Here is a 24,830-nt window from a genome sequence, read left to right on the forward strand (position 1 = left end):
AGGGACAATGTCATCTTTTGAAACAGGGCACTTTTATTTTTTATTATGGCGTTTTCTCCATAGGCTAACACATAATGTGCTATTAATTTAGGCTATGTGAATTAAATAGATAGATAGATAGATAGATAGATAGATAGATAGATAGATAGATAGATAGATAGATAGATAGATATGTATAAAAGATGAAATGTATAAAAGATTGATTAACTGAAGATTAGGGCGTTACTTTATTACTTTAAGTGTCGTTTTACCCCAAACTCAGATTGTTATCGATTTCTGACCATGGTAAGAAGTTCACATGCTTCTAACAATGAAATTGACAAGAAACTAGAGTTGTTAAAATATTATTTCATTTTTGTTTTAATTTAAACCAATGCAATGGGTTGGTTAAATGAACAATCTTAGGAGTGTAATGGACACTGTAATCTGCTAAACCTGCATTCAGTGTTTCCTATACAACCTGTACTCAGTATTCCTCCTTTTATTCACTGTAAGGTCTGTGAAAGGAAACCTGCACCACCGAGAAAATGAGATGAAACTGTCTGAGAGTGTGTGCTGCATACCCCTGCGTCTTTTGGGGGGAAATTCTGGATGTTCTGGGTGTCATTGCCCTAAAAAACAACTTGGTGCCCTTTAGGAAGCATACTAGAAAATGTTCCTGACTCAAGAAAGAGACTTCAGCTTAGCCGGATAATATTACTTCTGTCTGGGGTTTTCCTTTGTTCTTTATATCAGCTCACTATTAGAGCAAGACTACCAGAACCCTGGTCTGAGCCCCAAATAGCAGGAAAACCTGAGGATGGCTCTGATCCTGGCTCTGGATGGTCAGATATGACAGTGCTTCCGACTAATTTGACCACTGCTGAGCCAAATAGCTCCAACCACACAGATAGCGTCCAGTCGTCAGAACCAGCAACAAATGTATCCATCCAAACTATCTCTAGAACAGAGACACCTACAACAACCACAAACAGTACAGTCAACCAATGCATCTTTGTGGATCCAGACCTTCCAAAACCCACCCCAGTTCCTACACCGGCAACCGATACGACAACTGTAGTGCCCAACACTACAGCGTCCAGACCTGGTGATGCACCACACATGAAGGGCGAGTACCCGGAGGACATCTTCTCCATTGAGGATCGACGCAAAGGCTGGGTTGTTCTACACATCTTTGGAATGGTATACATGTTTGTTTCTTTGGCCATAGTCTGCGATGAGTTTTTCGTTCCTACGTTGGGAGTCATAACAGACAAACTGGAGATCTCAGATGATGTGGCAGGGGCGACGTTCATGGCTGCTGGAGGCTCTGCTCCCGAACTCTTCACTTCCTTGATCGGGGTCTTCATTTCTCATAGCAATGTGGGCATTGGAACTATCGTAGGCTCGGCTGTCTTCAACATCCTGTTTGTGATTGGAATGTGTGCGCTGTTCTCCCGGGAGATGCTTCACCTCACCTGGTGGCCTCTTTTTCGGGATGTTTCTTTCTACATTCTCGATCTCATCATGCTCATCATCTTCTTCTTGGACAATACTATTATGTGGTGGGAGAGTATGATGCTGGTGGGCGGGTATGCCGTCTATGTTTTCTTCATGAAATACAATGTTCAGATTGAGCGGGCCTTTAAGTCTCAACTCAGGAAACACAAGAACATCATCAAAGTTATTGCGGTCGAAGAACCTGAGAAGGTACGCTTGAATATATTCACATAGTTTTTTTTGGAAATCACATCAAATTTTACCTAAATAAACCCAAATCATCTGATTTATTAAAAAATTATAAATAATTAAAAATTGTGCTAGAGTACTTAATAAGATTTTCTTTTACATATACAGTTCAATAAACCTGAAATGGTGTATTCATTTATAAATTGTACAAAATATAGCATCATTTTATATTTACATTTTATCAGTACTGGTGTTCGAACCCACAACCTTGTGCATTGTTAGTACTATCAAATACATGGTTTGCATGATAGCAATAAGCAGTTTGTTTGGTTTTGGATAGTGTTGATTGTTTCTGCAATGGTAATCCTTCTAGTGATAAGGAACATTTACTCTGCTATAATATCTGCGATAACAGAGCTATAATAGCATCCCACTCAGGTGAATGTGAATGTGAGTCACTTATGTTTATTCATTGAGCAGATACGCATGGGTTGCGTTTTCCTTTGATAAACAGAAATGAAAAGGATCTCTTGTGTCTGCTGGGGCTAGACATTGTTAATGAGTTGTCTTGTACCAAGCGAGGTATTTGGAGCAGGTGCATTTGGCACACTGTGACAGCCCCATCTGTATTAGTGACACTATCCCGTCACATAATAAAATTGCATGTTCATTTTCACAAGTTCCTTTCTTCATCCTGAACATCCCTCAGCTTAGACGCTGTGGTGAGAGAGGGGTTTAGAGAGATCAACACTTGATAATCTGTCATAACATCTCTGTTCACAATCTACCTGAGAGGGAGACTTTAAAATGCAGTGACAAAATTTTGATTGTAGCAAATATGTCTTATACTGGGAACAGGTTTGTTAATAAATAGACAGCATGTCATGAATCATGTATATGATCAAAATAATAGTAACTGAATCTAATATTTGGCCTCTGGAATGGTAAAACAATGACACGGCACTCTGATCTAAAGACGTTCACTTAATCCTTTGAGGGTCCGCTGTGATTTACAAACTGTGTAACATATAGAGTGTTTAAATCTGCTAAGTGTGATTGAAGCTTATATAGTGTAAGAAGGCTTACTAGACCAGAGGACCTAGATCTCTGTCAAACTAAACCCACTGGATTGAAATTATCACAGATAACAAATACAACAGTAACAATTAAATACAGAATATTATATATTTCACTGCTTAAGCATGTTACAGTGTTGTAAATGTTAACTAAAACTAAAGTTATAAAAAAATATTTTTTGTTAACTGGAAGCTGAAATAAAATAAAATAGAAATATTTGATGCAAAATTTAAAATTAAAAAAGAGATTAGAAATGTTGGTTTGGCAAGTAATTGAAATAAAATGAGTCAAGTACTAAAATATCAAAAACATATACTGAAACAATAATAAAGGTAATTAGAAATATTAAAAAGTGACAAAAGACAAAAACATCACTAAAACCTAAAGTAAACTTAAAATGAGGACTAAAATCTAAAAAGATAATTCAAAATATTAAATTATTGTAATAGTATATAAATAATACTAAAATAATGCTGGTATGTTATATTACCTAATCTTGTGTTACATTAATACTTTCATTTACAATCATAAATTATTTTGTAATTTCAAGTACTTTTTTAAATACACTCCATGAGGGTATGGGAATGAATCATCTGTCAAGTTTGTAACAGTTTCCACCTTTATTCTCCAAACAGCAGAATGAGAAGAGAAGGTCAAAGGTGAATGTTCCTTGCATCTTCTGTAATGTTTCAAACTGTTGTTGCACACAGGACAATGGGACCTCAGGCGAAGAGAACAGGCCACCTGAACCAGAAGACAAGAATAGATTAAAGGTAATCAAAATAAGGAAATATATGAACAAATAATCATAATAATTCAAAATATGTGGTCTCTGGTAACTCTTAAAGGAATCTACACATTACTGTATTCACAATACAATGACTGTTTGCACAGAGATCACACAACTGATTGAGCAAACATTGATGTGTCAACCTGAACAAAGCAATGTTTTATTAAGCAACATATTTTAACTCCTTTTAATCTTCTGAAAAGTCAGTCTACAAAGGCTTTCATAGTTGTTTTTGGATTACAAACTAAGATATGAGGAAGACACAAGAAATTTCACATGTCCTGTCATAAAATTATGGGATTACTCATTAATTTAACCTATAAAATAAACGACATATATAATATTTATATCTCTAAAAGTCCACATAATACGCAGGTTCAGGTATGAATTCTTTTGACATGAGCGAGAGCATTTGTCAGAATATTTTCTCCTCTTTTGTGTAGCTGAAGCCCACACTGCAGCGCGGGGCAGTTCTGCCTCTCTGCACAACAGCACCATGAGGAACACCATCTTTCAGCTGATGATTCACACACTGGATCCTCTTGGAGAGGGTAAGAGCCCTTCAGTGCCTGAACCCTCATAATGATTACTCATTAAGCAAACATTGCACGAAGCCGTTACAAATTTCAATTCTGCCTATTTAAAGGGATATTCCACCCTGAAAAATGACAATTCTGTCATCATTTACTCACCATCATGTCGTTCCAAACCTGTATGACTTTGGTTCTTCTGTGGGACACAAAAGAAGATATTTTGAAGAACGTTGGGAACCAAACAACATGCATCCATTGTATGTACATAAAAAAATCTTTTATCTATGTTCCACAAAAGAATGAAAGTCAGTTTTGGAATGAAAAGTTGGCGAGATGATGACTTTTGGGTGAACATTCCCTTATTTGTTTGTGAAAGCTGTATTACAAGGTTTATAAATTAGTTTTGAATAAATGTTAATATTAAATAATTAGGAAAGGTATACGCTTTTTTTAAAGACTCAAATTCTGCCATTTTATGATGTTTACTGAATGTTGTTCATACAAAATGCTTGATTTAAACACTACTGGTTTACTAAAGGGCTTTAGATGTTTTATGGTTGCACCTTCTGAACTTTTTTGTACATTGCTATATTATTAAGATCAAAATGCCAATCATAGGCCTATATTCAAGCGCTGTAAGATGTGGAGAGCAGGAGATTCCGTTTGTCCTTCTCCCAGTACAAATGGATTAGCAAAGTGTGTTCCATATGATGACAGCACTAAGTCCAGATTGATACTAAGAAGATAAATAGCTCTTTCTCAGTCTATGGAGTGGAGAGTGATTCATAGTAGTGAGAGAAGGCCCACCGCAGTGGCTCTATGACATTCTGTTGAGTCACATCAGTGTGTATGTCACCATTTGAACATACGCTATATTATTTCCTTATTGCACATGGGCTCTCAAACAAGATGGTAACATGTGCAGAAACACTGTTTTCTTAGCATCACAAAAAATGTCGTCAGAAATGTCAGTTCTTATTATAAACTAGAGGAACATCATCAAAACTTTCAATTTAATTACATAAATGCTATGTGCACTGAAGATGTGATGTCATACGAATACCTTGCACAGCTGTTTGATGGCTGGCATGCATACGTGTAAAGCAGAAGCCCTGTTGCTCTGGTCTGGGGGTCTGTGGTTAGTGGTTTGGGTTGGTCCTCTTGACCTTCAGCCTGTCCTCAGGAGGCTGTGCAGCACCTGCGCTCTCAGGGTCCTCACAAAAACCTCCTAGCTCTGTGCTGCTCCATCATTAAGCTGCTTTTGATTGAGCTCATAAAGGCTGGATGAGAGCCAGGCTCCAGCAGCTCAATCTTGTTATGGTGATGGGGTCCCTGCTCATTTACAAGCCTTAGTCAATGAGATAAATTTAAAGATTCAGTTAAACATATTTACATTTTGGCTGATAAATCACTGACAAGCACTTTAGGACCTCATTGGTATTGCCTTTAAATGCTCTGTATCAGTCTTTTGAATCTCTCGAAGAGTTGTTTATGTAATATTTCCCACCAAAATTAATAGAAAAGATTTTTTAACGTAATGAAGCCTATTGATTAGAACCCTATTCATTAGGTCCATTAGATCCATTTTTTGTTTTCATTATTTCCTTTAAAATTAAACACCCCACCCCCATCTATTAATTATATGCAAAATATAATATAATATAAAATGAAAGTTTGATTAAAAACTCTGAAGATTTTTTTTGTGTTTTTTGATAGAAAAAGGTTTTTAAAATAATCTCTTGATCTAAGAAATCAGGCTTAATAACCCAAACATTTCTTCACATGAGATTCCCCCAGTGCATTTATACCTTGCCCTGTCCAAAGACTTTTCTAAACAAGTCAGTTTGTTTAACTCCAAGTCAGTGCAGTAATGATGAGTTTGGAGAGCATTAGGAGTTGCATTTGTGACACTCACCATGGTATCTGTTGTATATGAATCTACTTTTACTCATTAGAGTCAGTGTTTAATGGAGATGCAAAGGCTAGAAGCTCTTTGGAATGTAAAGGTAAGGGGCTTAGTGTTTGTGATGTTAATCTTGTGATGTGACGCCGTCTTGTACAGTAGTAGCCTGTGAGATGTGAGGAAATAACATTTTGTTTTACGTCTGTGAAATGAGGGCTTCTGTCATTTGTGGTACTGCCATTGTTGACCCTGACAGTGCCAGTCAAAGTCTACATTCAAGCTATATTCTTCCTTTCCTGGTTTGCAGTGAAATTTAAAGACAAGGCTCAGATTTTGAACGACATGGCCCGGGGGAAAGTAGAGAACAAAAAGAAGGAAAAATCTGGTGAAGGTGAGATTTTATAATCTTAGTCTGTTCTATTATGATTGCACAGAGCTTTGTAGACAGGTCGGTACATTGTCCTACCTCACAGATGAGTTCTGTTGCATATTCAAAATGGTTATTAATGTTGCATTTCCACAAGCAGTAACGCACCAGCTGTGTGCTGAATGAAAGGTACAAAGAGAGGGCAAGCTGCCAGGAGTTTGGCCCGTTTTGCCCTCTACTCATCCCGCATTCCATATTTCCACCTTTTGTTTCTACTCGAGAGCTGCTTTACACATTACCTGACATAATGACCAAGCTCCATCTCATGAATTAAGCATGAGAGGCTTGGAATCAGTTATGGATTATCTTGTGTCGCAACTGCTGTGTTTGAAATTGCCGCCAAGCGATATACAGTAGCAGCATTACTCACTCCTATTGAAGAAATCTTCACTCCACATCTGAGAGGAGCTTGTAGTATTGCAACATTTAGTAAGTAATTGCAAGCTCGACTGATATTTTATTTTTGTGGTTTAAATAAGGTGATGATCAGACCCAGAACAGTCCAAGGATTCCAAAGACTCAGCTCCAGGAGCCAAGGAGGAAGAGGCTAGTCAAAGCCTGAGGCACAAAAGGTGGGCCTATTGCGTCTCGAAAAAGTTGGAAAGAAGAAGGAGGAGATATGAGACACTTGTCTGCTTTTAATGAGCTCATCAATTCTTTACCTTGTTGCAACGCTGACAGAGGTGATCTGTCAAACATAGTATGTGATTCATATTTAAGAAATAAAAAAAATAATTAAATCACCCTCAAGTCATGACATCCTTTCTTTTATGGAACTCAAAAGGAAGTGTTTGAAGAATATTTATTACAGTGAAGGGAAACTAGAGGTTTCAAGCTTAAAAGAGGCCAAAAGCATGTATTTTCATGACACATTCACTATGTCTGTTTCATGACCTAATAATTCTTCAAGTCAGATCTCTGACTCAGGTTAACATTTCAGTGGAGACAAAGATGATCTGTGAAGCAATGTGTCACGAATGAGCGGTCTGAGGCGTGCGGATCCATGTGCAGGCTTTTATTAAACAAAGGCATGGTCATAACAGGCAGGCGTCAAACAGGGCTAACAGATATATAGGAGGCGAGGCAATAACGAAATCCAGAGACAGGCAGAAGGTCAGGTCAGGCGGCAAACGATCAGAGAATCAGAGAACAGACAGGGTCAAAACCAGAAACTATAATCCACGAGCGATCTAACTATGAGACAGGCGAAACAATGCAACCTGCAGGTGAGTGGCTTGCTGCAGTCTTTATAGTCCAGGAACAGGAAGTTAACGCAGAGGGAGTGGATGCAGATCACCCAGAGGTCAGGGCTCCCTCTGCTGGCTTGGTGACATAGCCCCCCTCCTAGGAGCGACTCCTGGCGCTCCACAAAACAAAACATAACTGTGAGCTTGGGAGGGGTTCGGGGAGGGAGTCAGCAAACTGAGACCAGGGAGGAAGAGACGGTGGGAGGAGCCAGGGTGAAGACGGGAGGAGTCCGGAGGCGGGAGGCAATCCAGAACCAAGCCATGATGGTCAGTGGTGGAGCCGACGGAGGAGGAGCCATGGAGAGGTAACGGTCATCAACCCCATGGAGCCGACCGACGGCGGCGGAGCAGGTGGTCGGGAGACTGAGGCGGAGAGCCGAAGAGCCAGGGTGACACAGCGGCGCTGGAGGTCCTAGGCAATACCGCAGGCTTCGGCGACTGATGCGAGGCGGGAATGAGAAGGACGCGGCGGAGCCAGAGCGACAGAGGACTGATGTGGAGCCGGGAAGGGAGGAGCCTGACAGAGCCGGAGGAATGGAGGGGCGAGGCGAAGCTGGAGAGTGGAATCCTGAGGCGACGGATGGTCGACGACCGACCAAGGCGTAGCCGAGAGACGATGGAGCCTGGTGAAGCTGGTGGAATGACAGAGCACGGTAGAGAGGAGGGAGCTAGGAGCCTAAGGGAAGCCGGCGGGTCTACAAGCCGGGGTGGAGTCTGGGACTCAGAGGCGGGACGGTGAAGCGAGGATCCTTCACCCACGGCGGCGATGGAGACTGGCAGACCCGTGGCAAGCTCCAGGTGGAGGGTGGAGGATGAGTGCAGGGGCTGCTGGGATCCATTGTTGACGTGTAGCAAGGGTGGGAGGGTGGGATAACTTGAGGCTTTGCACGCGGCGCGGGCACTGGAGGCTTTGCACGAGGCGCGGGCACTGGAGGCTTTGCACGCGCGCGGGCACTGGAGGCTTTACCGGCGCGCGGGCACTGGAGGCTTTGCACGAGGCGCGGGCACTGGAGGCTTTGCACGCAGGCGCGCGGCACTGGAGGCTTTGTGCACGAGGCGCGGGCACTGGAGGCTTTACACGAGGCGCCGGCACTGGAGGCTTTGCACGCAGGCGCCGGGCACTGGAGGCTTTGCACGAGGCGCGGGCACTGGAGGCTTTGCACGAGGCGCCGGGCACTGGAGGCTTTGCACGAGGCGCGGGCACTGGAGGCTTTGCACGAGGCGCGGGCACTGGAGGCTTTACACGCAGGCGCGGGCACTGGAGGCTTTGGTACGCAGGCGCGGGCACTGGAGGCTTTGCAGGCGGCGGGCACTGGAGGCTTTGCACGCAGGCGCGGGCACTGGAGGCTTTACACGCAGGCGCGGGCACTGGAGGCTTTGCGCAGGCGCCGGCACTGGAGGCTTTGCACGAGGCGCGGGCACTGGAGGCTTTGCACGAGGCGCGGGCACTGGAGGCTTTGCACGCAGGCGCCGGCACTGGAGGCTTTGCACGAGGCGCGGGCACTGGAGGCTTTGCACGCGCGGGCACTGGAGGCTTTGCACGAGGCGCGGGCACTGGAGGCTTTGCTGGGCAGGCGGCAGCCATCTTGGGAAGCGGCGCTGGGCAGGCGGCAGCCATCTTGGGAAGCGGCGCTGGGCAGGCGGCAGCCATCTTGGGAAGCGGCGCTGGGCAGGCGGCAGCCATCTTGGGAAGCGGCTCTGGGCAGGCGGCGACCATCTTGGGAAGCGGCTCTGGGCAGGCGGCGACCATCTTGGGAAGCGGCTCTGGGCAGGCGGCGACCATCTTGGGAAGCGGCTCTGGGCAGGCGGCGACCATCTTGGGAAGCGGCTCTGGGCAGGCGGCGACCATCTTGGGAAGCGGCTCTGGGCAGGCGGCGACCATCTTGGGAAGCGGCTCTGGGCAGGCGGCGACCATCTTGGGAAGCGGCTCTGGGCAGGCGGCGACCATCTTGGGAAGCGGCTCTGGGCAGGCGGCGACCATCTTGGGAAGCGGCTCTGGGCAGGCGGCGACCATCTTGGGAAGCGGCTCTGGGGCGGCGGCGACCATCTTGGGAAGCGGCTCTGGGCAGGCGGCGACCATCTTGGGAAGCGGCTCTGGGCAGGCGGCGACCATCTTGGGAAGCGGCTCTGGGCAGGCGGCGACCATCTTGGGAAGCGGCTCTGGGCAGGCGGCGACCATCTTGAGGAAGCGGCTCTGGGCAGGCGGCGACCATCTTGGGCAGCGGCTCTGGGCAGGCGGCGACCATCTTGGGCAGCGGCTCGGGGAAGGCGGCCATCTTGGGCAGCGGCTCGGGGAAGGCGGCCATCTTGGGCAGCGGCTCGGGAAGGCGGCCATCTTGGGCAGCGGCTCGGGAAAGCGGCCATCTTGGGCAGCGGCTCGGGAAGGCGGCCATCTTGGGCAGCGGCTCGGGAAGCGGCCATCTTGGGCAGCGGCTCGGGAAGGCGGCCATCTTGGGCAGCGGCTCGGGGAAGGCGGCCATCTTGGGCAGCGGCTCGGGGAAGGCGGCCATCTTGGGAATTAATGCAGTGTCTTCTTCCTCCATAATACCCAACGTGAGAGCTGACCCCACAGTCACTAAACCAAACTCAATAAAGTGTGCAAGTGATTCACGTGGACCCTCTTGAACAAGTTGTGTTTTGAGTGGCTGATTTATTCCTCGTGAAAAATTCAATTAGCAAACAGTCCGGTAAATCAGAGAAGTAAGCCAGGTCCAGAAATTCCTGAGTATAATCCTCAAGTGATCGGTTGCCCTGCTTGAGGGTTAGCAAAGACATTGCAAGGTGCATACCTGGCCATGGTTCGGTGAAAAGCCGCTGGATCCTGGTGTGAGTTGCATTCTGTCACGAATGAGCGGTCTGAGGCGTGCGGATCCATGTGCAGGCTTTTATTAAACAAAGGCATGGTCATAACAGGCAGGCGCTCAAACAGGGCTAACAGATATATAGGAGGCGAGGCAATAACGAAATCCAGAGACAGGCAGAAGGTCAGGTCAGGCGGCAAGCGATCAGAGAATCAGAGAACAGACAGGGTCAAAACCAGAAACTATAATCCACGAACGATCTAACTATGAGACAGGCGAAACAATGCAACCTGCAGGTGAGTGGCTTGCTGCAGTCTTTATAGTCCAGGAACAGGAAGTTAACGCAGAGGAGTGGATGCAGATCACCCAGAGGTCAGGCTCCTCTGCTGGCTTGGTGACACAATGAAGCTATCTGCTTTTATTATCCTTTTATTGTGCTTTTGTATACTTTTTTGAAGCTTGAAAGCACCCGTCTCTATTATTATAAGTGCATGGAAAAGAGCAAGCTTTTATAAAGAAATTCATATTGGTTTGGGACAGACTGAATGTGACTAAATGATGATAAACCTTCACTTTTGGGTGAACTGTTGCTTTAAGTTAGTTATGGTAATTGTTTTTTTATGCTTAGGTAAGATGTTTTCACCAGTCTTTTTCTTATATTGTCTTAAGGAAGGAGACACTGCAGCAGGAGGAGGATCAGAAAAGCCAGGAGGTTCAGATGATTCAGGGATGATGAAGATGACAGTGACGAAGACAGCGATGAAGACAGCGATGATGATAGATGATGATGATGATGAGGATGAAAATGAGGATGAGGCTGGAGAGGAAGGAGAAAATGATGAACCTCTGTCATTAGAGTGGCCAGATACCAGACGCAAACAGGCCACATATTTGTTTCTGTTGCCCATTGTCTTTCCACTGTGGCTGACAGTTCCAGATGTCAGAAACCCTGTGAGAAACATCACATTAGCATTGTTTTTTTAAATGTACTTTGATAGAAATTTGATAGAACTGACATACTGTATTTTGCACTTACAGGCATCCAAGAAGTTCTTTGTCATCACTTTCCTTGGTTCAATAGTATGGATTGCTATATTCTCCTATCTTATGGTGTGGTGGGCACATCAGGTCAGTGTAGAAAACAGCATTAGCCATTGCTTATGAACATTATTGCATTAGCAAATAAAAGATAAAAACAAACAATCAATCATTGAGATTTTCTCTCCTAGGTGGGTGAGACCATTGGCATTTCTGAGGAAATCATGGGTCTTACCATTCTGGCCGCAGGAACATCCATTCCTGATCTTATCACCAGCGTGATTGTGGCTCGAAAAGGCTTAGGAGACATGGCTGTCTCGAGCTCTGTAGGCAGCAACATATTTGACATCACCATGGGGTAAGACAATGAAAACTTTACATAAATGAGGTGTTTGATAGCTGGAAATGATAGGTACATTTTTGTCAAATGTGATTGGCTAAACACTGGCTCCTTGTGTTCACTGGTTTGTGTTCAGACCACATGTTTACGTTTGATTTTCAGATGGACTGTCAGTTTTGGGATTTTTCTGTAAATTTTTGTGCAGATTATATAGTTTCACCAGTAGCTGGCAACAAGAGTCCCTAATGAGTGAATTTTTTTTTGTTAAAAGCTGGAGAGAAATTAGAAAGTGATGTGACATGACATGTGGCCACGTATGGTAACCCATACTAGGAGCTTGTGCTCTGCATTTGATTTAACCCAAACCTGTGACCTCTGGGTTATAAGTTCGACCAACACTAATTTGTCTAATCATGCACAAAATAAGTGTACATTTTTGAGTGTGTCATTTGCTCAACCGTTTTGTTCAAAAACTCTGAACTTCTGATGAAGTGACTAGCTATATTCCAAATTTCTTGCATCTGAAATGAGTAATATGTCTTAATTCATTGTAGTCGCAAAATAGTAGGTGAAAAATACCTTGAAAAGTACCTGGATGATTTACTAATTATGGTGAAATTAGAAAGTGTGTATCCAGAGGTTTTATGAATGACATCTGACACTGGTAGACGGCGACAGTAACAACATGTAGTTAACAATATAGTACACCTGAATGTATTATATTCATACTAAACATATTCATTCTATATAGTCAGAACATACTTTTTAGCAGTTACCAAGTAATTAAATCATTCAAAAGAAGCACCTACACAGATGTGATTTCTGAACTGTATATAGTAATATTGCATCTAAAATTAGTAAAAATGTTTTAAGCTGTTGTTTGTTTAGAAATATCCCCTTGGTATGAATAAATGCTTTATATCTTAATTATATTCTGTTACAGGCTGCCGGTGCCCTGGCTGATGTACTCATCTTTTCATTCACTGGCGCCGGTGCCCGTGAGCAGCAATGGGCTGTTCTGTGCCATTGTGCTGCTCTTCCTCATGCTCCTCTTTGTCATTATCTCCATCGCTGCCTGTAAGTGGAGGATGAATAAAGTGTTGGGATCCACTATGTTCATCCTCTACTTTGTGTTCCTGGTGCTCAGTGTCATGCTAGAGGATCGAATCATCATATGTCCTGTGTCCATCTGAGCAAACCTGTTGATACAGTCCTGGCATTTGAAACGCTCTGAACTGTAACTTCACACATATTAAAAGCATCTCTGGACTCGCTGTTGACTTATTCTGTATTTTGCAAGATCTTTTGTAAAGGGATGCAATAACTGGCCATCATTTCCAAACTATGTTAACTGTTACAGGCACTTTTTTGGTCACCACTTTTGGCTTGTTACATTAAAATGGCAGAAAAGAGTAACAGGCCCTGTCCCAAATGGTCACCATTTGTGTTATCCTCACTTTGGTGATGTAATGCCATATGGATTGTTGAGTGTAGACTGCTGTGTTGGCCCACCAGTGTGGGCTTTCCAAAAGGGCACATTGAGACCACATACAGAGGCACTCTTGAGCACCTTTTTGAACCGTAAAATAACAAATAAGACACCCTACTGCCTTGTGGACTTGGCAAACACAATATGGTTATGATTGCATAATCAAAGGTCAGATCCAGTGTGCCATTTGGGACAGGACCACATAGTAAATCTTTTCTCTTTTATTTTTTTCAAAATCTCACATGATTTGTGATGCAATTTAACCATTTAGGTTTATTGGGATGATACCAAGATACACATGCAAAACACATTTCTTTACGACATATAAAATCGATTGCAAGGATTATAACTTTATGAGAGGTAAACGTGTGTAATTGTTTTCAGTGATGAAACATTGCATTGCATAACAAAGAAATGTTTCCAAATTGTTTTTGATGAATTTTATATTGTGATTGTATTATTCGATGTTGTGGGTTTTCAGATAGCTATGGGACTACGTTGGGAGAAATCGTGAGCTTATTGTAAATTATGTAATTTAACCATTCTCTAATGGAATTATTTTTGTTACATGAAAAAATGTCATTAGCAAGCGTTCTAATTGCAGATCATGTGCTGTATGTAAGATATGACTTTTTTTCCATCATAAAAGTAGAGACAAAGTCTAATGTAATCAGTATGATTCTGATAAAAACAGTTTGTGAATTTCCATACAAATGTCACAATGCTGTTTAAATTCACTACTGAATAGAGGCAAGGATTGTTCCTTTTTGAATGTCGCACATTGTGTTGATTTCTCTCTTGAGAGTTGCTCATTGTAAATATATTTGTTGGTTCAGTGCAAAATTAAATGGGTTTTAAAATGCCACTTTTTTCTCCCTCTATTTCATCAAATAAACCAGAGACACCAAAACAAACACATCGGAGTCGATTTAAGTGTTTATTTACAGTTCTAAACAATTTTATAGACCTGGCTCAGATCTGACAAAATGATATATACAAATATAAATAGAAGTAACAAAAGGAGTGATATGTAAAGCACATTGCCTAACATAAAATGATTTGTTAAAAAAACAAATAAACAAATCACCTCACACATTAACCGCTTTAAATTAGCTTCCATGAAATAAGTCAGTTTGTTTCACTACTATGCCATATTGACGTAAAAAGCAGGTGATAGAAAAACTGCTAAACATTAACAGCAGTGTAAATTGTATTTTTTTCTTTTTGTAGTATTACACAGCATCAGGTCAATAAACAAAAAAAAAAAAAAAAATCCTAAAATGTTTAGGGCAGTATTATCTCTTTTTTCCTACTTGGGGCATTAACATCATGTCACTGTGTATAACTACATGTGTTTTTATCTTTTCCATAATCCATCGCATTTTAAATATTTAAACTTAATCAGTTCTCTTCCCAACCACACAGACTCAAAGTGCATCTTCATTAACATAATGATAAAAAATGAACAATATTAAAATATAACAGTTCCAGTTATCGCATAATGTAAGTGCTTGTATGCTTCAGGTACTTTATGTATCTTGACAATGGAAACCCATGATTATGTAACACTGCACAATATAAAGCAATGCCTCAAAAAAATTTATCGTTTACGTACCTTCATGGCAAACACACTAGATTATGCTAGTGAGTGTAAAACGTTGACTTTCCATTCACATTAACAGTCCATTTTATTTTATACTTGCTATATTACCCTTTAAACCCTGTTGTAAATTTGTCTCCGTACTGTTCTTCGCCCCAAGGTAAGGCATTTCTCAATTCAAAATCTCCTCAAATATTTTTCTCACCATGTAAACTGTGAGTCAAGAGTTTATATTTGGTCCAGTTCTGTACCTCAAGACGACAGTGTCACTGGCGGTCACCATCGACTGGTCTCCAGGACCAGGACGACAAACAGCACACGCACAAAAGAGAAACCTATACACTCCGAACAGCATAGTCTTTACAAATGGAGACACGTCAGTTATAACAAATTCCAGTCTTAAAATATAACTGTATAATACAAATATGCAAAATAATAAGACTATGTACACAAAGTCTCTCTGTATGTGAAATATACAAGTGCCTCTAGACGGCCTAAAGAGGACGGTGTTTGTTGGGGTTGCTCATTGTGCTTCCACGCATCCTAAACGTGATCGATTTGATTGTTCTATAGCTACTGGTCCCAAATCCACCCCACCATTCACTGGACGTGAACGAATGGAGCGATGGAATGACCTGAGCACAATGATATTGCTCCTAATCTACAATGACCTCTAAACTCAAGTTTACCTGAGCGGTGCTAGACGATTCAAACGTGACCCCCCAAGATTCCTAAAGGGGTTGAGGGTCAAGACATTAGGCAGGTGGAAGAGCAAAAAGTGAGGGCAAATGCAAGAAAAAGAACACGACTACAGACTATATAAAGTGACATATTCACAGGAAGTGTATGAAGAAGAACAGTCACATAAATACACAGGACTTGTGTCGAAAGAGACCTCATGGGAGCCAGAGGTAGCTTTGGTTACGATGAATGTTCAGGATCACATGAATGAAAGTGTTCCTTCTTTGGATGCCTTCCTGTGTGATGGATACAAGGAGAGAGGGATCAGTGAGAGGAGGCGAATCAGAGACTGGGCAGCCCAAAGGTTCTCCTGCACTCCATGACTCCGGCGCTGGGTGGACGGTCACAATTGTGGGTCATCTTGACCTGGCTGGGCGTTAAACGGTCATATGCCATTTTGTATTCACGATCAAATGCATCTGTGAAAATAAATGAAGATGTTGGTAATGATGACAGTTATCATGTTCTGCGGTTTAAAATAGATGTATAGTACATTTTAAAGGTTTTAGGTCAGTAAATTAAAGTAGCTTATGCACACCAAGGCTGCATACTAAAAAAAAAGCTTTTCAATTCAAAATATCTATTTTAATATATTTTAAAAATGTAATTTATTCCAAAAATGTGATGTTAATTCCAAATATTTAGCAGTCATTACTCCAGTCTTTAGTGTCAAGTGATCTTTCAGAAATCATTCTAATATGCTGATCAAGAAATGTTTCTCATTATTATTGATGTTGAAAATACTTATGCTAGAAAAGGTGCTACATTTGTTTCAGGATTTTATGGTGAATGAAAAGCAAAAAAATGCATTTATTTAAAATAAAAATATGAATTTTTGAATAAAAAATCTTACTGAACCCAAACCTCAAAAACTTATAAAACAAAAGCAAACAGCTCACCAATATTTATGCTACTCTTGCCCAAAGCCACCAAAGACAGGAACAGGATGTCTCTATATAAGCTTCTGCATATGATAAGAAATAAGGAGAAATGAGTCATTAAGTTTAGCTTGTCAAAATGATTAAAACCGCTTCTGTGCTTAATACTTCACACTGTTCTCATACCGTTGTCTGACGAAGCCTAGTCGGGTTCCCAGTAGCTGCAGTATCTGACTCATGGGCTGGTAGACATCGTTCCTCTGGATGCTCTTCACGACACTCTGCAGCAGCTCTAGACTCACAGCCTGCTCCTCCTCCTCAGATACTGCAGGATTTGCACCTATTTAAAAAACATGAACCCAGTATGAAGTAGATGGCTAGTACACAGGAGCAAAACTACTGCATCTGCTGTTTTTAGTGGGGTTTAACTGCATTTAGTAGTTCTTATTAAACTTTAAATGCTGTTTGTTATATGTAAAAATGTTAATAAAGATACATAAATAGTATAAACATATCTAATATAAATAAAGACAAAAAGCTTAAATTAAAAAAACAAACTTTTAGTGTCCCTGTCAACTAACTGGAATAAATGAAGCTCAAGTACTAAAATTACTCAAATTTAACTAATATTTGCACTATACTTGCTTAAATAAATAATATAAATACTGTAAAAAATACTGTGACTACAACTCTAATACCAATGCAAAGTGTATAACTAAAAGAGTTTTTTTCCCATATTTTCTCTTCCACCAGGCAAAAGTCTGATCTCTTTAGAAAACTGATGCCACACTTGAGCTTATGCCTCATGGTTTAAGGCGTAACTCACGTCCATACCACAAAAGGATAATATGTTGCAAATATTTGCCCAAAAACCACTTTCATGCACATTCACAGCCATAGAGCTCTGTGTAAATGACTTATATATAATACTAATATATATATATATTTATATATATATTTGTATTATATTCTTACAATATGATTTCCAAAGCAAGTAGCAAGGTTTGATAGGGTCCTGATGCAGTCTGGGATTGTCCCACAGGATCTGGACCAAGACATTCTTACTGTCTTCAGAAGCACAACTTTGCAGAGGCTAAAGAAAGCAAAACAAAACATGTAAAAAAGTACGCAAGCTTTTATTGAGAAGTACAGTGTCATCAGCTACAGCATTTGCAATTATTTATGCATTCAAACACAAATGGAAGAGAAACATCACATGAGAATTTTTAAAACCTACCTGAGAATCTCTGCAGTAGTGTTTGGAGCTCAAATAGAGGCCTGGCAAGCTGCTGGCCAGGTCCAGCCTACGGAAAAACCACACAGGTTCCAGAACACAATAGGGTGGTGATCCACAATGGCTGCAGATGAGATGGCCTGATCCCCCTCGTTCTCCAGCAAGCTTTCCAGTTCCTTCCACAGCACCAAAGGACTCAGGTAGGGCACGGTAACTGGCTCCTGCAGCACAAAAACATTAAAATAACTAAAACATAATCAACTGAACAATTTTGAGTCATAGACGTATCAAGTATTACTTTGTTCTGGAAAATATGTAGTGAAAATTGAAAAAAATGTTTGCATCCGTTTATAAATCACAAAAAATAATGTAAAATAATGTAATTAAAGTTAAATGTTTACAAACCCTATGAAGACCATAAATAAGTATTTTAGTTTTCACACAACAAATCCTTTAACAATAAAACACTAGTCAAAAGAGAGCGGCAATACAAAAACAGCCATGAAACAAGCTAAATTAAATTATAGTAAAACACCATATGCTACATTTATTAATTTGTATGTAAAGAAAAACTAAAACCACTGGCACGTGAAAAATGTGATGTTGGATTTGCATCAACTCAAATATGTGTGCTTTGCATGATTTTGCATGCTTGACATTAATTGCATTATAAAGTATAAGTCGATTTGGAATGAAAATCCCTGCATGTTTCAGATTATTAGTTTTTCCAGAAAATATGGTACATAGATAATATAATAAAGATCTGATGCATTCAAAATATGATTCCGAATGATTTAATTATAATCTGAGAAATGTATTCTTACAGGGTCTTTTTTGCCATTGCTGGATAGATTGCTAGCAGCATTATATACTTGTGGTAGTTCATCTGCAGTGTCTGTCTGGCAAGTATGTGCATCTTGAGAGGGGGATCTGAGAAGATAAAGAAAACAATTAGATATGGTGAATATTTCCATAGAAATGTCTATTGTGTGGTTGCAGGCCAAATTACCTTTCCTGGTCACCCAGGTTTCTGATGTCCACATTGAGCAGAGGCAGAAATGGAGAGCCACAAAAGGGACAAGTGCTATTTAAGTTAGAATCATCTGCTGTCCAACCAGCCATGATCTCTTCATCATACACCAAACTCTCACAGGTGTTACAGCGCGAACAACTGGACATACGAACCTAGAACGTCAAACAAAGTTAGCCACAATAACTCTTGCTACAGTAATACTTCAGCATAACCGTCATTTAAAAACTCACTTCAACAGCGTAGTTCTGCATAGACTGTGAAAGGCTGGAATCAGAACACGCGTCTGGGGTCTGCAGAGCTTTCATTACTGTCAGCGGCGGACCTGAAGGACAAAAGACAAAACAAAAGTCACTCTCTGCGGCAAAAAGAGCTTTGAAGACATGATGTTTCTCATCAGAGAGCAATCTTCTCCAAAACAAGTCACATTTCAAGGTGATTGCCTGCAGGGATTATGAATGCTAATTCTGATGGCGATGAATGAGGAGAGAGGCTCTACAGAAGTCTGGGATAAGAGCGTGTATGCGGATGTGAGTGATTGGGGAGCACTCCAGCACAACCCCCGTCAGGCTGATTGAAGATCCCCTCTCAGACCCCATTACTGCAGAGCCAGACACACTCACAGCCCTGTCTACTGGCCTACTTCTGCAGCTGCTGGAGCAGAAACAATGACCAGCCTCATGAACAACACACAGCACTCCATATGCAAAAACATGCTTAATCACCCACCCAAAGCATCACAGATAATGGAAAGAATGGAAAAGTGGCACATAAGTTCATTTTTACAATACAATTCTTCACAATTAGAATTGCCACTCCTTCACATGCCTTTAAACATAGCTCCTTATCTTTCTGTGGTTCTCTAATTGTGCAACATTGTTATCTAAACAAAGGACCAAAAAATAAAGAGAATTACTCATAGGCCTGATGGGTAATTTTCTAGCACACTGTCTATTTTTAGCCTATTATTCAGGAGAAACCTCAAAGTTTTACCCGAACAGAGTGAGCCACTTAAACAACATTATGCATTAATATTAAAAATGTGGTATGTATTTTTTGCCATTTTGACAAGTGTGCTCACTTAAACCTCATGTCCTGAATTCACTGTCTAGAAAACCCAGAACTAATAAAAGTGGGTCACTCTTTTGAGCCCAGGTATGTCATACAGACAAGTGTGTGAGATAAATATGAAGCATGAAAAACGCAAATAAATAATGAATGTTTATACTGAAATTACAGTAAAATTACTATTACTATAATTACTATTTCCAATGTAATGGATAAACTCACACACAAAAAAAATCATTAAACTTTACATAGATAAACATTAAATAATGTATTATGGTAAAAAAATGGAAGGGTCAATATAACAAAATAATGTCCAAATTTCAAAACAGTTATCATAAAGCAAAATAAAATATAATATTAAAATATAATATAATTAAAACAATATAGGAATCTAAAAATGTAAATGGTTTATATGTGCTAAATAGTTTTTTATTTTATTTTATTTTATTTTATTTTCACTTTGAATCATAACACTCAATAATTTATGTAAGGTAATAAGAAATTATTTTATCCATGGTATTTAAATAATGACAGCATTCCAATATAAATTATTATATAGGATGGTGTCTGGATATATCTATAAGAATGTAGGATGAAGCAAAGCATAAAAAGTATTAGTGCCTGGCATTTAGATAAAAGTGCTTCTTCAGAAGCATATTTAACAGTGAATCCAGCAGACGTACCAGTGAGTGAAGACTGGCGGTAGAGTCGAGATGGTGCAGATGGGCTTTCCAGGCAGTGGTTGCTCCTGTAAGGGCTCCTTTTGGGACGTGTGACCTGCTGAGTGACGTCACGCTGTGGGGAAGAGAGCCCATCGGGGTCCACACAGGAATCGCTCTCAATCAGAGAGGAGCAATCGGGGTCACCTGACCCCAGAGAAGACACACTGACCCGGTCAGAGTTCAAGTCCTGGTGAGGATAACAAACAGAGATGAAGCAATTCGGCAAGGCCTTCATTCAAGGCCTGCTCCAAAGTAAGAATTTCCAAACATCTTATACCTGTGCAATAGACGTCTGGGAGGAAAGTCGTGAATATAGTCGGCTGGCTTTCTCAGCGACGCCCTTCCCAGCAGAGAGGAAGCTGCTTTTGAACACGTCCAGGGTTGGGGTGAGCAAAGAGTCCATAGAGAAAGAGGAAGAGGAGGGAGTAGGTGAGGAAGGGGAGGCCAGGGAGGTGGGTCGCTGCTCCCTGACCCTGCGCACGCGGCCCTGGGGGAGGGAGGGCGAGGAGAAGAGACGAGTGCGTGGCTGAGGTTGGAGTTGGGAGGTGCTGGGGGAGCTGAGAGCTGCTGGCATGCGGGGAGAGCTGTGAGGGGACGGGGTCTGATGGCCCTTCAGGTCAACACTGAGAGAGCGCTGGCTTAACGGGCTGCTCAGGTTGTTCATGTAGAGATGAATCTCTTCAGCCAGGTCTCGGCGGGCGGTTGGGGTGTCTGCATTATCACCCTCACAGTGGGGTTGAGTCTCGGCCATCATAAGGGACAGAGGATCAAACCCTGCTTCTATACCTGTCCTCTTAACCACTCGACCAAGAGCACTGCTGCAGCTCACACTCCTCTCCACGCCGATATGCTCCCTCTCCATGGCAACTGTGCAGCTAGCAGTCCTCTCCACAGCAACTTTAGGTGGGCTCACAACGCCCCCCACCGCTTCCGTTTCGATCAGTGCTGGAACAGATTCATTGCTGAGTTCTCGTACTGTTTTGTCTGGAGTTAGATCAAGAGTGTTTGGCCTTACAGCCTTTCCTCCGAAAATATCCAGTGAGTTTGGCCTTTTGGTCTTTGGAAGGGCTTCAGAAAAGACATCCCTGGTTTCCACATTGGTTGCAGATGGATGGATTCCAACCATAGGAGATGAATCCTCTTTCTTCGAGAGTACAGTCTGGGACACTGGACATTAAAATGAGATGAAATACAGTCAGAGAGTTGTTCAAATAAAGCATATAAAGCAGTTTAATAGCTTGCAGTCCCACACTTTACCATTAGGTGGAAGCATAGAGATGTTTAGTGCAACTCGTGTTTGTAATCAAATACTAGCATTGCTATACTTGCTAGTTGCTTATTAGCATGCCTATTATTAACATATTGGATACCAATAAGCAGCAAATTATGAGTTATTGGTTTGTTAATAGTGATAACTGGACCTTGTGGAAACCATGTTTTTTAAAGGATTATCTGATGAACAGAACATTTAAAAAACAGCATTTAATTCCATTGTAACTGTTTTACTGTCACTATTCTGCATTACTGTTTAAAACATTTATTTTGGATTTTACTCAAATTCTGTAGAATAAGTAATAAGGTAGTACATTATAGTGAACATACTATGTTTATGTTTAGGCAGAATAGCATTCTGTGTTACTCACATGGGCAAGAGTTTCTGTCCTTCTCCTTCAAGTCTGGAGAGGGGTTCTGCTCCTCACCTCCTCCTAACCTCACCTCCTCTTTAGACAGAGAATCATAGCCCTGATCAGACTGACCACCTGGAATCAAACAATACATACAAACACTCCTAAACACTTGGCAAACCATTACAGTGTGCATAAAAAAAGAACATCCTTACAGAAAAGTAATGTTAGAGAGATGTTTTGCAAGGTCTTTTTCATGTCTCACAAATCTTTATAGCACACTTCAAAGTTTAGCCTACTTTACAGATTTTGGGTGATTTGATGCAGCTGGATACAGACTCTTAGGAGAATGATTTCAAACAAAGTTATTTTAACCTAGCACATCATAACGCATGATAATATAACATCAAGAAGGAGCAGTGATTTACTTTCTCATATAGCACAATAGGGCAGAAACACAGACAGAAAACACTCACACTCACAGGGTGGCTGCTTCTGAGCCACACTGAGAAAGCTGATGGAGCATAAAGCTCACATCACAGTACTGCCTCCAGAGGTGAGCTAAAATAACACCATTAGTCATTCCTTTTTTCCTTTCTCGCCTCCTCAGTCAGACTTCTGCTATACCACTGCCTGTGAGTGCTCAGTAACTGCTAGTCTCTTCTGTCAAACCATACATCTCTCAGATCTTCTCCATGACCATCACTGCCTATAGCATTAGAGTACTTCAAAAAGCAGTTTGAACATATAGAGGGCCTTTCTTCTCTGTATTTTAATATATTTGTCAGATACAACACATACTTTTTTTTTTTTCATTTCATCACTTTCCTTTTTCTGTGGAATACAAAACTGTACAGTATTTTTTTGTCGTGTGATAAGTATTAATGATGTCTACTGCTGTTCTGAACCATATTAAGTTTCATTCCATGAACAAATTCTATGCATCCTTTGATATAAGAAACACGAGGATATAGAGATGAATGCTAGGCCCATCTCAGTTTAACGATCCTGCAAAAACATTACACGCTACTGTTTAAATGTTTGGGGTCAGTAAGATTAGCAAAAATAAATGTATATTCTTTATTCAGCAATGATGCATTAATTTGTTCAAAAGTGACAGTAAAGACATTTATAAAGCTACCAAAGATTTATTTTTAAAATAAATGCTGTTCTTTTGAAGTGTCCAGAACAAATGTATCATGGTTTTCACCTAAAAATGTAAACAACATAACTATTATAAGCATTGATGTTAATAGAAAATGCATCAAATCAGCATATTAGAATGACTTCTGAAAGAACATGTGATCATAAATACATTAAGTAATGGCTGCTAAACATTTAGTTGTCATCACAGGAAAAATGCATTTTAAAATATACTGAAATAGAAATTACTGTTTTAAATTGCATTTTTGATCAAATAAATGTGGTTCTTTTGTCCAAAGAGAGAAGTATATATATATATATATATATATATATACATATATATATATATATATATATATATTTTACAAAAGTATAAACCCCAAACTTTTAAAAGTGTGTATTTTATAATGTGTATTTGATACATTTTTTCCTTTGTTTTATTAAAGTTGATAATTTTTTTTTTTTTTGAAAATTGCATTCAAAATGAATTTGGATCATCTGAGGGGGCATAATGCTTTTGTTCACTGCACCACATGTGTTATACTAATGTGTGCTTAAAGAAATACAGAAAAGACTGAAAGCGAGAAAAAAAGGGTGAGAGATGTCTTTTCACTCCCACAGTGAAAAATAATGACTCTCCTAGAGACTTCTGACGAGTTTGAAGGAGAGAGAAGCACGTCCTGTTGTGCCGAGAGCACAGTGGAGAACTGATGATGGAACGAGAACACAGAAAGACTGAAAGCAGACCGGGTACCTGTGCTGGATCTGTCATCACTGGAATCCATTTTAGTGAAGTCTGTATCAATGGAAACTCGCTCTGCCGAATCGTTAGAGCTGTCCAGACTGCCATGGCTGACGCTGTCGAGATCACTGGCATCTGCTCGGAAGAAGAGTATGAAAGACAGTTAGCAGGAGAAATAACAAGTAACATATTTCAAAACACAACAGCTTGCAACTTGAAAAGCTCTCTGGCCAAGGATTGCATCATATTTCAAAGTGGCAACAAAGCAAAAAAGAGCAATGAAAAAACGTGTGTAGTGTGTTTAAGCTTCCCACTTGGTTAAGGGCTTTCAAACCGAGATTATCTTTCAAACATACATTAGCATTTAAACTGTAATGCAACTAAATTTGTTATATGTATGCCTTTCAAAAAAAGGTAACATAAACAATCCAAGATGCATGCTTAGTACCGTCTTGTGTGGTTAATTTTATAAAGTTATTTTATAATATTTAGATTTTTATTTACCAGAGACAAAAAATAGAATCTATAACATACATTTCATAATTAAAAATCTTTAATGACTACTTTTCAAAAGGTTTGGAGTTGTTACTTTTTTATTTTTTTGATATTAATGGTATTACGAGGTAAATTAATTAAAATTTTAAATGTAATTTATTCCTCTAATGGTTGATAATTCAGCTGCCATTACTGCTGTTTTCAGTGTCATATGATACTTCAGAGATCATTTTAATATT

General features: G+C 40.7%; 2 pseudogenes; one reads left to right on the forward strand and one right to left on the reverse strand.

Annotated features, from left to right (window-relative positions):
- Positions 1 to 645: 645 nt before the first annotated feature.
- Positions 646 to 14,176, forward strand: LOC122362782 (annotated as a pseudogene).
- Positions 14,177 to 15,202: 1,026 nt separating this feature from the next.
- LOC122362628 overlaps positions 15,203 to 24,830 on the reverse strand; it is a 28,702-nt pseudogene continuing 19,074 nt past the window's right edge.

The sequence above is a fragment of the Puntigrus tetrazona genome, chromosome 18, assembly GCF_018831695.1.
Source record: "Puntigrus tetrazona isolate hp1 chromosome 18, ASM1883169v1, whole genome shotgun sequence".
NCBI lineage: Eukaryota > Metazoa > Chordata > Actinopteri > Cypriniformes > Cyprinidae > Puntigrus > Puntigrus tetrazona.